Source organism: Delphinapterus leucas, chromosome 9, assembly GCF_059928025.1.
Source record: "Delphinapterus leucas isolate spDelLeu-1000000601 "Yukka" chromosome 9, BTC_Dleu_Yukka2, whole genome shotgun sequence".
Lineage (NCBI taxonomy): Eukaryota > Metazoa > Chordata > Mammalia > Artiodactyla > Monodontidae > Delphinapterus > Delphinapterus leucas.
Genome location: NC_143137.1, coordinates 44,244,298 through 44,257,365, shown reverse-complemented (window position 1 = coordinate 44,257,365; position 13,068 = coordinate 44,244,298). Strand labels below are relative to the sequence as shown.

General features: G+C 44.3%; 1 pseudogene; it reads left to right on the top strand.

Moving 5' to 3' along the window:
* The first annotated feature begins 1,193 nt into the window (after positions 1–1,193).
* The window catches only part of LOC149748396 (uncharacterized), a 30,368-nt pseudogene continuing 18,493 nt past the window's right edge, over positions 1,194–13,068 (top strand).

Here is a 13,068-nt window from a genome sequence, read left to right as displayed (position 1 = left end):
GATTGACATGCACACACTGCTGTATTTAAAACAGATAACCTCAGGAATTCCCTGGAGGTCCCGTGGTTAGGACTCTTGCGCTTCCACTGCAGGGGGCCCGGGTCTGATCCCTGGTGGGGGAACTAAAATACCGCAAGCCTCGTGGCGTGGCCAAAAAAAAATAAAATAGATAACCAACAAGGCCCTACTGTATAGCACAGGGAACTCTGCTCAATGTTCTATAATAACCTAAATGTGAAAAGAATTTGAAAAAGAACAGATACATGTATATGTATAACTGAATCACTTTGCTGTACAGCTGAAACTAACACAACATTGTGAATCAACTATACTCCGATATAAAATAAAAATAAATAAAAAATACAGGAGCCCAGATATATTTAAATTTCTGATAAACAACAAATACCTTTCTGGTATAAGTATGTCCCAAATATTGCATGAGACACACTTATACTAAAAACCTGTTTGTTTACTAAAGTTCAAATTCAAATTAAACTGGGCCTCCTGTATTTCATCTACATCCCAGGCCACAGAGCAGGATAAAGAAGAGTAGAGCTTCCAGTAGTGGTACCAAGTCCAGCCGCTTTGGCCACTGTGTGGGTCACTGCAGCTTCATCACTCACCCTGACTGGTCCAAGGATAGGAACTTCATCATGTCCAATTCTGGGACTATGAGATCCTTTACTGGGACGTGGCTGGAGGCTGTAAGCTGCTAAGGAATCACTATGAGAGCTGAGAACTGGAGTGGGCCACCTACACCTGCGTGCTGGACTTCCATGTCTATGGCATGTGGCCAGATGGCTCAGATGGAACCGACATCACTCCCTGTGCTGCTCCCACAACGAGCGTAAGGTGACTGCGTCCGACGACTTCCGCCAAGCGGACCCCTTCCAGTACCTGTGCGCGTGCGCCAAGGCGCCGAGCCTCTCGGACTGGGGTCACGGCAGCCACGTGGCCAGCGTCCGGTTCACGCACAGCGACTCTCACCTCGCCTCGCTGGGCAGCAAGGACACCAGCAGCTTACAGGGCGGAGTGCTGGGCGCTGGGGGCTTGGGGCCGGCGCCCACTACGCCCTCTTGAACCCCCTCCCTGTCCCCTGCTTCCTCTCTCGACATCTGACAGCTGCCTAATGGAACCCACTAGCCCTGCAGCCTGGCCCCATCTCACCCAAATCCCCCAGGACCTGGCCGACCATGTCGTTGCATTTACCTGGAGGGGGCGAACGGCACCCCTGCACACACTGTATAGACTCGCTGGCTGAGCCGGGCAGCCCCAGCCTGGGCCCTGATTCCCGGTATCTGCTTAGGGGTGACAAACTAAAAGCAAAGTTTAAAAAAAAAAAAAAAAGAGTGGAGGTGGATGGCCGGGGTGGGGAGAGAGGGGGGCACAAAATAAGACTTCAGAACAGCACACATGTGCCTTTTGTTAATAATCCTATTCTACCGGTTTCCCTTTCTCCTTGTTGGTTGAGTTTCTCAGGTCAGCTTTTGTTTCTATCAGTACTAAGTAGAGAAAAATACCAGTCATGTCCATGAGAAATGCCGCCCCACCTGCTGATGACAGAAATCTCCACAAGCTAGGCCTCTCCTCCAGCTGCAGAAAAGCAGTGAGGACTCTGTCACAAAATTTCCCTTGCAGGTGGTTTTTCTACCAAAGAAGTCGTCTAAGACACCCCGACTATGAAAGTAAACTTTCACCTCTTAAAGTCTGTCATTTTACTTTCACCTCTTAAAGTCTGATCTCCTTTCTTAATAATGTATTGCCCTTGTAATGATATTTAAATTGATATTTTGTTTTCTGGAAGGTACAAATATTTGGAAATTTTCTTTAAGCCGGGAAAAGATTGACGACACTTTCCTTTCCTCCCACATGCACAAGCTAATATCAAACCTATGACTCTGGCTAGAGTTTTTTACTTAAAGAGTTTTAACATCTGTATCAAGATTAGAATTAATAATAGTATCTGTCTCATTGTGAAAGTTAAATGGGCTAATGCCTGGGAAGTAGTTAACGATTACACATAATAAACTCACTTATTTCAGACTGGCTATTGAACTCTCAAGCGAAGTTTGTGCACCTGTGCATTAGAACAGAAACTCAGAAAGTGGAACAAACAAAACTAGGAGAGACATTACACATGGCCAGTGTGGGGAAGGCCCAGTGCCCAGCCCTGGGAGAGAGAGAAGCCAGGTGGAGGAGCCTAGTCCCCGGGGCCTGTCTAGGCTTCATCAAGGGCATGAGTGGGCCCCAGCAGGAAGGCAAAAATGGTGACCGGGAGGCTATAAGAAGCTGATACATAACAAGGACAAGCCGGCAGGCCACATCTGACAACAGGAAGTTGGGCCTCTTCTCCTCTAAAATAATTTATATGATTACAAGTTATGTTATAAACTAAAACTAATTTTTAACATTCTGCAATGTCTTTGCGTCTGTTAGCTTGTATTATTCTTATTTTACCATCTTTGGAGCATTTTAAGGAATTTTAAACAAATTCATCTAATGAGTCTTCAGACAATGTGCTTAATAACAATTATTATCATAGACAGCCTTCCTTAAGCACTTTCTATGTGTTGGAGGATATGTTAAATGCAGCACTTAGCTGATTGTTCAGAGCAGGGCTTCTGATGATGTCCTGGATTCAAAGCCCAGCTGCACAATTAATAGCTATATGATGTTGGGAGATTATCTCACCTATTTTTTAGGTTCTTCATCTGTGAAATGGGTGAAGATAATAAGGAATTTGCCATCGAAATCTCTATATAAAATGCTGGCCCTAGTACATATCAACACCTGTTAGCATGTCATCACTGTATAGTCATGTCATCATTATAACAGCGCGGTCAAGCTTGGATTATTCCCATCTTATGTTCAGGGAGGTTAAGCTACCTGTCCAACTTTATGCAGGTTCAAATCTAGGTCTTTCTGACTCAGACCCACGCATGTTCTTAAACACTGTACTATGTCAAACTCCCACCATTTATCAAATCTGAGCATTTTGAAAATGACAGAATTGTTTTAGATCTGTGCGCATTTACTTTGTCTATTTTTTAACATTTGAAGAACATTTTTTGCCAGTTTGTCCAAAGGGCTATTTATTTAAAATGGAACTAGGGTCACAACAGACTATGAAGCCATGGCCTGACAAACAAAGGACCAATCACCAATTCTGCTGTATGAAGGGCGGCTGGGCCCCAGCAACCAGGGGGTGCCCAGTGGCATCCTAACCAGGGCATGAGGTCAAAGCAGGAGAAGCAGCAGTGCCCAACTGAGACCAGGGCGTTTACACTTCCTCTGGTCCCCACAGTAACAATTAAATACATGTGTGATTATCCAGCAACTTGGAAACTGTTGCTGGATAATGTTAAGACATGTTAAATGACTTACCCTTTAATAAATGCTGCAGCAGGACTTGTACTAGAGCTTAAGGTGTGGGGCATGGAGTGGAAGAAAGGAAGGGGCAGACCACACAACAGAGAACACCTCAGAGGTGACCAAGGTGGTTGCAGGTGGAACACTGCATCTACACCCATGAGCTGCGGGGAACTCCTGGTGCCTTGTCTAGGTTGAAAGGATCTCAGCCAAAGTGGAACACACCCAGGTCCAGTTGGAGCATGAGCTGCCTCTGGGGTCTCCCTCCAAGCTAGAGGCTGCTGCCCCAGCCGGCAAATGCAGTTCTTAGAGGAAGGTGGTAGCGAGTGCAAATGAAGGTAAAGTAAGGAGAGACAGCTTGGTGGGGACCAGACCCCAGTCTGATGCCTAGCAACCAGAGCAAACCCAATGTGACCCCAGAGCACGACCTCAATTCTGCAGCTGTCTCAGGCTGCAACTTGGAGACTCCAACTCTGCACTGCAGGTGAAGACAGTGAAGCATCCAACTTCATTTAGCCCATGAACAGAGTAGGGGAAAATACTTGGGTTCTATATCAGCTGGGCATAACAGGAAAACCTGACCAACAGCGGCTTGCTTAACCACAAATGCATTGAACAGAGAGACTGGAGATAAAAGCTTGTCAGCAGGCGGGGCTTTGCTTTCTCCACCCATCCCCAGCTCTGGGGCACAGGAGCATCCCCTCCTCCCGGCCCAGGTTCCCACGCAGCCGGGGTGGGTGAGCTTAGGGGGAGGGTGCTACACTGTTGGCGATCAGGCTAAGCCTTCCTGTCCCTGCCTTATCCAAAAGGAAAGGCTCAAGCATCTTGCGAGCCTGGCGCCTCGAAGCTTCATTGATCCCTTGGGAGTGGCCAGCATTATGCTAGGCCCTGGCAATCCAACTATAGACAAAGCAAGTTTCCTCCCCTCTTAAGGAAAAGTCCCCTTTCACCCCGCGCCTCCTTGTAATAGCAGCTCTGGGTTCCTACTTCCCTACGTAACAAAGTTTCATCCAAGAACAGGCTGCCAGTGGCTGCAACTGCCTCATCTCCCACCACCTTTTAAGAATTTTTCTTTAATTAAAAAAAAAATGTAGAGACTTCCCTGGTGGCACAATGGTTAAGAATCTTCCTGCCAATGCAGGCGACATGGGTTCGATCTCTAGTCCAGGAAGATCCAACATGCCGTGGAGCAACTTAAGCCCCTGTGCCACAGCGACTGAGCCTGTGCTCTAGAGCCTGGAAGCCACAACTACGGAGCCTATGTGTCACAACTACTGAAGCCCTCGCTCCTAGAGCCCGTGCTCCGCAACAAAGAGAAGCCACCGCAATGAGAAGCCTGTGCACCGCAACAAGAGTAGCCCCCACTGGCCACAACTAGAGAAAGCCTGCGCACAGCAACCAAGACCCAACACAGCTAAAACTAAAATAAATTTTTTTTAATGTAGAAAAGTAAAACAAAGCAAAACCACAAACGTATTATTTATCTCATCTAAGAAAATATCTGGAGATAGGTAGTCCCAAGATTGTTCAGCTTTTCTGCACTTGTGTTGGCCTTCTCAGGATCACAAAATGGCTGCCAAAACACCAATCATTGCATAGTCACATAATAACAATCCAAGCAGGAAGGAAGAGGACTGGTGGGAAAGAGCCTTCTCTTAGTACATAGCTCTTTTTTGTTAGGCAAAAAACTTGTCCCTAGAAATCACCTAGCAAATGTCCCCTCCTACATCTCACTGGCCAGCACCAGGTCATATGCCCAGTTCCCTAAAACACTAGCAAAAAGAAATGAGATCCCATGATTAGCTTAAGCCAAACCTGATTCCTCACCTGGGGATGGGAATCGCCTCCCAAACAAAATCGGGCTTCTTTTAACAAGACTAGGACAGCAGCAGTGGCTCCATCTCCTACTCCCAACCTACCCATTACCCCTCCCCAAGAAGTCAGTCCTTGATTTATCAAATCCATTTGGCCTACTCACAGAAGAAAAGAAGAGAGCTCTTCTTAATGAGCGTGGAGGCACTTTGTGTGAAGGCCAGTTTCTGCTAACTATACCACAGAAGTTCTTGCCACAGACATTACCAGTGGCACCCAGGTGGTGTGGCTCTCCATGGGAAGTCTCTGCTTCCCTCACACCCAAGGACTCAGCACTTTGATACATCTCAAAACAGACCAGTTCCTCAGCAAATTTACTGGTCATGGACATTTCACTGAACAGTCCATAGAAACAGACACAGAGGAGTGGAGAACCTCAGTGCACAGCCGTTCACCCCAACAATTCTCCCTTGAAACACCCCTCCAGACCTACCTCCCTGGTAACTCACCACCTCCCCTCTGCCCTTCCTTCACACACCCTCCACAGAAATCACCTTGAGTAGTCTCTCTTGCCTTCAGCCCACTTTATCCACTCAGCCAAAGGCCCAACAGCCATTCCTGGGTTTGGAACCAAATATTATTCCTCAAGCAAAGCAATTAAAATTATTCAATATTATAGATGTTGATAAGTAGGATGAGTAGGAGAGCAAGGGATAAAGGGTGGAGATTAAGCCGAGTAATTTCTGATAGACAATATTGTAAAGACAGCATTTATTGTTATATCTTCCAGCAGCTGTTTGTTTTTTAGGTCACCTAAGAGTAGCTAAGTTCTACAGTTAAAATTCCTGGGACTTCCCTGGTGGCGCAGTGGTTGGGAATCCGCCTGCCAATATGAGGGATGCAGGTTTAAGCCCTGGTCTGGGAGGATCCCTCATGCTGTGAAGCAGCTCAGCCCATGCACCAAAACTACTGGTCCTGAGCTCTAGAGCCCGCAAGCCACAACTACTGAGCCCGAGTGCCACAACTACTGAAGCCCACACGCCTAGAGCCCGTGCTCTGCAACAAGAGAAGCCCACGCACCACAATGAAGAGTGGCTCCCACTCGCTGCAACTAGAGAGAGAGACTGCATGCAGCAACAAAGACCCAATGCAGCCAAAAATAAATAAGTATATATATATTAAAAAATAAAAATAAAAAAAATTCCTGGCTCTGTGAGATAAAAAAATATACCCAAAGCAAGAACAAATCAAAGTCAGTTAGGGTTGTCATACCTCATTTTCATTAGCCGTAATTTCATGTTCAAACTTTTTTTTATACGTGTGTGTGTGTGTGTGTGTGTGTGTGTGTGTGTTAAATATAAAGAAAAATTAGCCAAATGGACCCAATTCCCCAAACCTCTCAAGAGCTTGCTATGGTGAAACCAATTTTACAGGCGTCTGTCTTACATAGACAGCCAATTATTCGGATCTCTTTAGAATCCCGATTGTACCTTAGGGCTTGCCATGTTTCCTCTCCCTCTGTTGAGATTCAGGCAGAACAGGCAGGGGATAAACTATATGAGGTGCTCAAAGAACTATTGACTTTAGTCAGCTGAGGGATGATGCTAAGACAGCTCACAAAGGGGGTGCACTTGCTACCTCACTGAAAATAGGAACTGTGGTTGAACAGAATCGCTGGGGCCATTGATTGAGAATTTTTCAGTGAACTTGGCTCAGATGTACCCTTCCTGGTTGCCCTCTAGGAAAGCTGCTCTCACCCTATTTCAGTTTCAGTTTCCCTTTGCTGTATGAAACACACACATGCACACATGCAGCAAAACTTAGTAGCTTAAAATTATAACAATTTATCATTTCTCCTAAGTCTGGAAAACTGTGTCTCAGGTCACTCATGCAGCCTACATTCAGCTGGGAGCTGGCAGGAACCCCAGTTCTCCTCTACATGGCCTTTCTTTTCATGTGCTATCTCTAACTCTGGCTCCTCCCAGGTGGCCTCTCTCCAACAGGGAAAACTAGACTTCAATAGCACATGGTAGTTGGGTTCCAAGAAAGAATGTTCCAGAAGACAAACCCCAACACACAACCGTGTACCCAACCTCTGCTTATACCACACCTGATAATGTCCCAATGGCCAAAAAAGTCACAGGGCCAGTGTGGGAGGAGACTCCACAAGTGGTTCACTGGAGGCCCTGTTGAAACTGTCTATCACACCCTTAAAGCACCAATTTCTGTACTTACCTCTCTTTGAAGCATAATACTCTTTCTAGACGGGACAATTGTGAGACCCTATGGTCTAAAGATTCTGAGTCAACAGAAACAGTGCTGTAACAATGAGTACAGAATTGAGTTAAAGAGGATTTTAGAATATGTGTTAAGATTTGGTACTCGGTGCTACCAAAAAGAAATCATATTAATAAGGGTCAGTGAAAATATAAATTGAAAGCATTTAATCAGAAAGTTTTAAATTTTTTTTTTTTTTTTTTTTTTTTGGCTGTGTTGAGTCTTCGTTACTGTTCACGGGCTTTCTCTAGCTGCAGCGAGCGGGGGCTACTCTTTGTTGCAGTGGCTTCTCTTGTTGAGGAGCACAGGCTCTAGGCACACAGGCTTTAGTAGTTGTGCCTCGCGGGCTCTAGAGCTCAGGCTCAGTACTTGTGGCGCACGGGCTTTGTTGCTCCGCAGCATGTGGGATCTTCCCGGACCAGGGCTCGAACCCGTGTCCCCTGCATTGACAGGCAGATTCTTAACCACTGTGCCACCAGGGAAGTCCCAGAAAGTTTTAAATTATTGAGTCTAGAAGGTAGTGGGTGTGCCTAATTGAAACTTGTCTTCAGAAATGCTTCTCTGATCTCCCCTTTCCTTAAGTTAGTACTCAATTCATCCATTTTGTTAATCTTTAAGTGTTTATGAAGCACCTGGCGTCACTACATGTTAAGGCTTTGGGCTGGGTCCTACTCCATCTCCCACCTTCTCCTACCTGGACTCTGGCAGTGGCCCAATAGCTGGTCTCTCCACCCCAACCATATGTGTTTGTTTGAAAACACAAATCTAATCCCATTTTGTTTCTGCTTTGAGAACCTCTGACACTATTAAAATTTAAACCCTCTAAAGTGGATTTCAAGGCCCTTCAGAACTGAACTCTCATCTATTTTCTGTTAAAGTATCATTTTTCATAAAGGATAAAATCATGGCTCAGACAAATATAAAGTAAGTACATGTCAAAGATTTTACTTAGCCATGAATTAATGAGGAACTTATAAGGCATTAAAACCCAATTCAAAGGAGTGTCCACAGAGCAGACACATACACAGGCACTCAGAAATGCTGAAAGAAATTCGTTAACAGTTGCAAAACTAAATGCTTCCAACTGTAGGGTTTGGGGTGTTGAGGAGGCAGGGAATCAATTGCAACTCTGCCAGACAAAATTCGTTTTCATTTCTATAGACAAGAATCATTTGCATTGCTATCAGAGTTACATAACTTACAATGTGTAAAAAAGGTCAAAGACACTGAAAGGTGCAGAGCACTATAGAACCAGATGATATGGAAGAGGGCACAGTCAATGCCCAGCATTCTACTGATATGACACCTCGTAATCTTTTCTTTTCCTTTCCTATTTCAAAGTCTTTGACAATTTTTTTACACTTTCCAGCCTTGGCAGCAGTGCCTCTAGCCCTCCACTCTAAACTGTAGCCATGCTGTGTTCCTCATAATTACTCTGGAAAGCCCCAAGCACTTCTGACCACATTCCTGGGCATTTTCTGCATCCTCTGCATGGAGTGGACCCATCTTTATTTGGAGATCTAACCGTAATTTTTTTTTAATTCCGCATATACTTCCTTCTACACCAATAATAGGCCAAGCAGTGAGGATTCAGAAGTGAAGAAAACAGACGAGGTCCCAGCCTAGACTAGGAATTGTACTTTGGGTGTTGCTGTTCACCTTGAATCATCTGGACTTCAGGAAATACTCTGATGTCTAACCATTGTGTAACTGTGAGTGGTGATGGGGCTTCCCTTGCAGTACACGGACAATTCCGCTGTTGATCATTCTGAGTTAAGAGGAGCCCTCAAAGGAGACTGAGGAGGAACATTCAGAGAACGTGTAGGATCAGGACAGACCAGGACAGGCAACCAGAGGAAGTCGGATGGTGGTCAACAACGGAACCACCATGGAGAGGTCCAATAAGAATATGATTAAATGTGCCCATGTGTTCTAGAAACTGCCCTTTGCAGAGTGTTTCAATGGAAAGATGGAAGCAGAAATCATATTACTCTGGCTATAAAATGAAATTGGGGTATAGAATTTTAGAGATTGGCTGTGGTTTTTTCTTTCGAAGGAATACGGATTCTACTGTGGAGCTAGAAAGTGGAGGATCATGGGAAGAGGAAGTGTAGTGTAGGCTAAGTCATCCCCCAAGGAAAATCAGCTATACTGCGATAGAGAAAAAGCACTGGATATGGAGGCAAAAACTTACATTCAAACCCTGGTTACAAGATTCGGGGCTTGTTTTGCAATCTCTTTAGACCTTAGTAAAATTGGAATAGTAATACCTTGAAATATCTTGAAATGTCTTTCGATGACATAATCTTTATAAAAGAACATAGTACAAAGCTTAATACATCCTATCTGCCCAATGTGTGTTATTTTAAGCCTCAGCGAGAGAGCAACTACTACTCTAGGTAATCAGGTCAATAATCTTGACAAATACCCATTGCATTCCTTGAGGTTTTTGTTTTGTTTTGTTTTTATATCCTGTCTGAGTGGGGTTGCAGAAGTGAAGAGTAAGGGACTTCCCTGGTGGCGCAGTGGTTAAGAATCCACCTGCCAATGCAGGGGACATGTGTTCTAGCCCTAGTCCAGGAAAGATCCCACACGCTGCGGAGCAACTAAGCCCGTGCACCACAACTACTGAAGCCCACGCGCCTAGAGCCCATACTCCACAACAAGAGAAGCCACTGCAATGAGAAGCCCGTGCCACGCAACCAAGAGTAGCCCCTGCTCGCCACAATTAGAGAAAGCCCGTGCACAGCAATGAACACCCAACACAGTCAAAAATAAATAAATAAATAAATAAATAATTTTTTTTAAAAAGTGAAGAGTAAAAAAAAAAAATAAAAAAAAAGTGAAGAGTAAAAGAGCACACTGTCCAAATGCTTTGAACACTTTGTTAGTAAGAGTTTGTTTCAGGATCTGTTTCTAAATAAGGACCTGGGAGATGATACTGCTTTGCTCTGATCTACCTTACTGAAGAGCAAGGCCCAAGAAAGAGACCCCAGAGCAGACCCTAGAAACCAGGTCTCCTGAGAATTGTCCACTGCTCTTTCCACCTTACTAATTAGACCCCAGAAAGATTCTGTGATGGACTCGAATGGGAAATATGAACAGCTTCCTTTTATCACCAAGGAGACAAAGCAACAAAGAACCAAAGCATCTTGCAGTAGAGTTGATACAAACCCCATGCCTCCTATGACTAACATTCCACCCACCACCCTCTCCCAAACCCACCACTCCCACCCCCCAGAGGAAGAATTAACTACTTGGAACAGATGAGTTTAGGTTTCTCTTCTGTCCTAAAGAGGGGAAAACAACTTCACTTTCTCTCCTCTAGCCAGCATCCTAATTTGTCTCCACTTGGCCACATAGCTCAGGACAAGAGCTTTTGAAATTAATGATGCTTTTCTAAGAGTAATTTCTTCTGCTCTAATCACATGCTAGTTCTTGCTGCTCACAGGGCTCAGCGTTAAGATTGCCTAAAGGAATCAGCAAACTGCCAGAAATGCACTGCTCTCAAGCTCCCAGGTTGCTTAATAAACGATGATGAGTCACCCTAAGCCAGATAGTCACCTCACACACATCTCTCAAAATGTGAGCTTTCACATCGATATGCTCCCTAGGATGCAAATCAAAATATGGGGCTGATGACTTCCCTGGTGGCACAGTGGTTAAGAATCCGCCTGCTAACGAAGGGGACAAAATGTTCAAGCCCTGGTCCAGGAAGATCCCACATGCCATGGAGCAACTAAGCCCGTGCGCCACAACTACTGAGCCTGTGCTCTACAGCCCGCAAGCCACAACTACTGAAGCCCACGCACCTAGAGCCCGTGGTCTGCCACAACAAGAGAAGCCACTGCAATGAGAAGCCTGCACACCTCAGCGAAGAGTAGCCCCCGCTCACCACAATTAGAGAAAGCCTCATGCAGCAACAAAGACCCAATGCAGCCAAAAAAAAATTAAAAATAAATTTAAAAAGAAAAGTGAGCATTTAAAAAAATATACGGAGCTGAGAAAACTAGGGGCTGAGATTTTTTAGAAACCTTCCCTGCTCATTTTTTTTTAATGGATAGGAAATTCACAAAACATACAATTAACCATATTAAAGTATACAGTTAAGTGGTATTTAGTATATTCACTACATTGTGCAACCACCAGCTCTCTCTAGTTTCAAAACGTTTTCATCACCCCATAAAAAACACCCCGTACCCATTAGGTAGTCACTCCCCATTCTCCCCTACTTCATCCCTGATAACTTCTAATCTCTACAGGTTTTCCCAAATCTATATTTGCTTATTCTGGATGTATCATATAAAAGAAGTCATGCAATATGTGCCTTTTGTGCCTGGCTTCTTTTACTTCACATGATGTTTTCAAGGTTCATCCATGCTGCAGCATGTATCAATACTTCTTTCCTTTTCATGGCTGAATAATATTCCATTGTATGGATATACCATTAATTTTCTGTTCATCTATTGATGGGCATTTGGATTGTTTCCACCTTTTGGTTATTATGGATAATGCTCTATGAACATTCTTGTATAAATTTCTGTGAACCCCAACTGGTTTTTTTGGGGTATTTTTTTTGCGGTACACGAGCCTCTCACTGTTGTGGCCTCTCCCGTTGTGGAGCACAGGCTCCGGACGCGCAGGGTCAGTGGCCATGGCTCACAGGCCCAGCCGCTCTGCGGCATGTGGGATCTTCCCGGACCGGGGCTTGAACCCGTGTCTCCTACATCGGCAGGCGGACTCCCAACCACTGTGCCACCAGGGAAGACCCCCAACTGTTTTTGATATACTTCTTTTCTCCTTCAGCTCATAGAGATCACTTGACTAGAACAACTTCCAAGAAACCCCCAGTAAGAAGAAATAAGATATTCTTAAGAAGGAAGGGATGTTCTTCTTTGTGGTTTTGTTTTCAGTTTGCTACATGATTTTATTGAAAATGTTTAGCATGGTATTGGAGGAACATTGTATTCCAAACAGACATGACAGTACCATTATTCCTGGATATTGTTAGCATATAATATAATCTAATATGAATACCTGTAAGTTGGTTGATATAATGTAAGTTTGGGTTCAATGACTTTTGCATGTTCATATTTTCCTGAGTCCCTTATTTGGCTAGATAAAAGTTGAGTCTCTTTGCATTCAACAGAGTTAGATGTGACCAGAAAATGTGGTCGGTCTCACAGATTCTGGATCAGTAAGGAGCAAGAGATGGGGAAGCACTGAGACCTGCTGCTTACAATCTGTATCAACTGGGTTGGATTGCAACCCTCAAATCTCCGTAAAAATTTGGCCCCTGAGTATGCTAAATCTAGCCTAATTAATTCACAAATGTGTATAAAATACTTTAAAACACAAAAGTAAAAACAAAACAAAACAAAAAAACCACAAAAGTAGTGTTAAGTCATGATAGAACAATAAATTCAAGCCAGGATCACTCCCTAACACCATACACAAAAATAAGCTCAAAATGGATTAAAAACCTAAATGTAAGGCCAGAAACTATCAAACTCTTAGAGGAAAACATAGGCAGAACACTCTATGACATAAATCACAGCAAGATCCGTTTTGACCCACCTCCTAGAGTAATGGAAATAAAAACAAAAATAA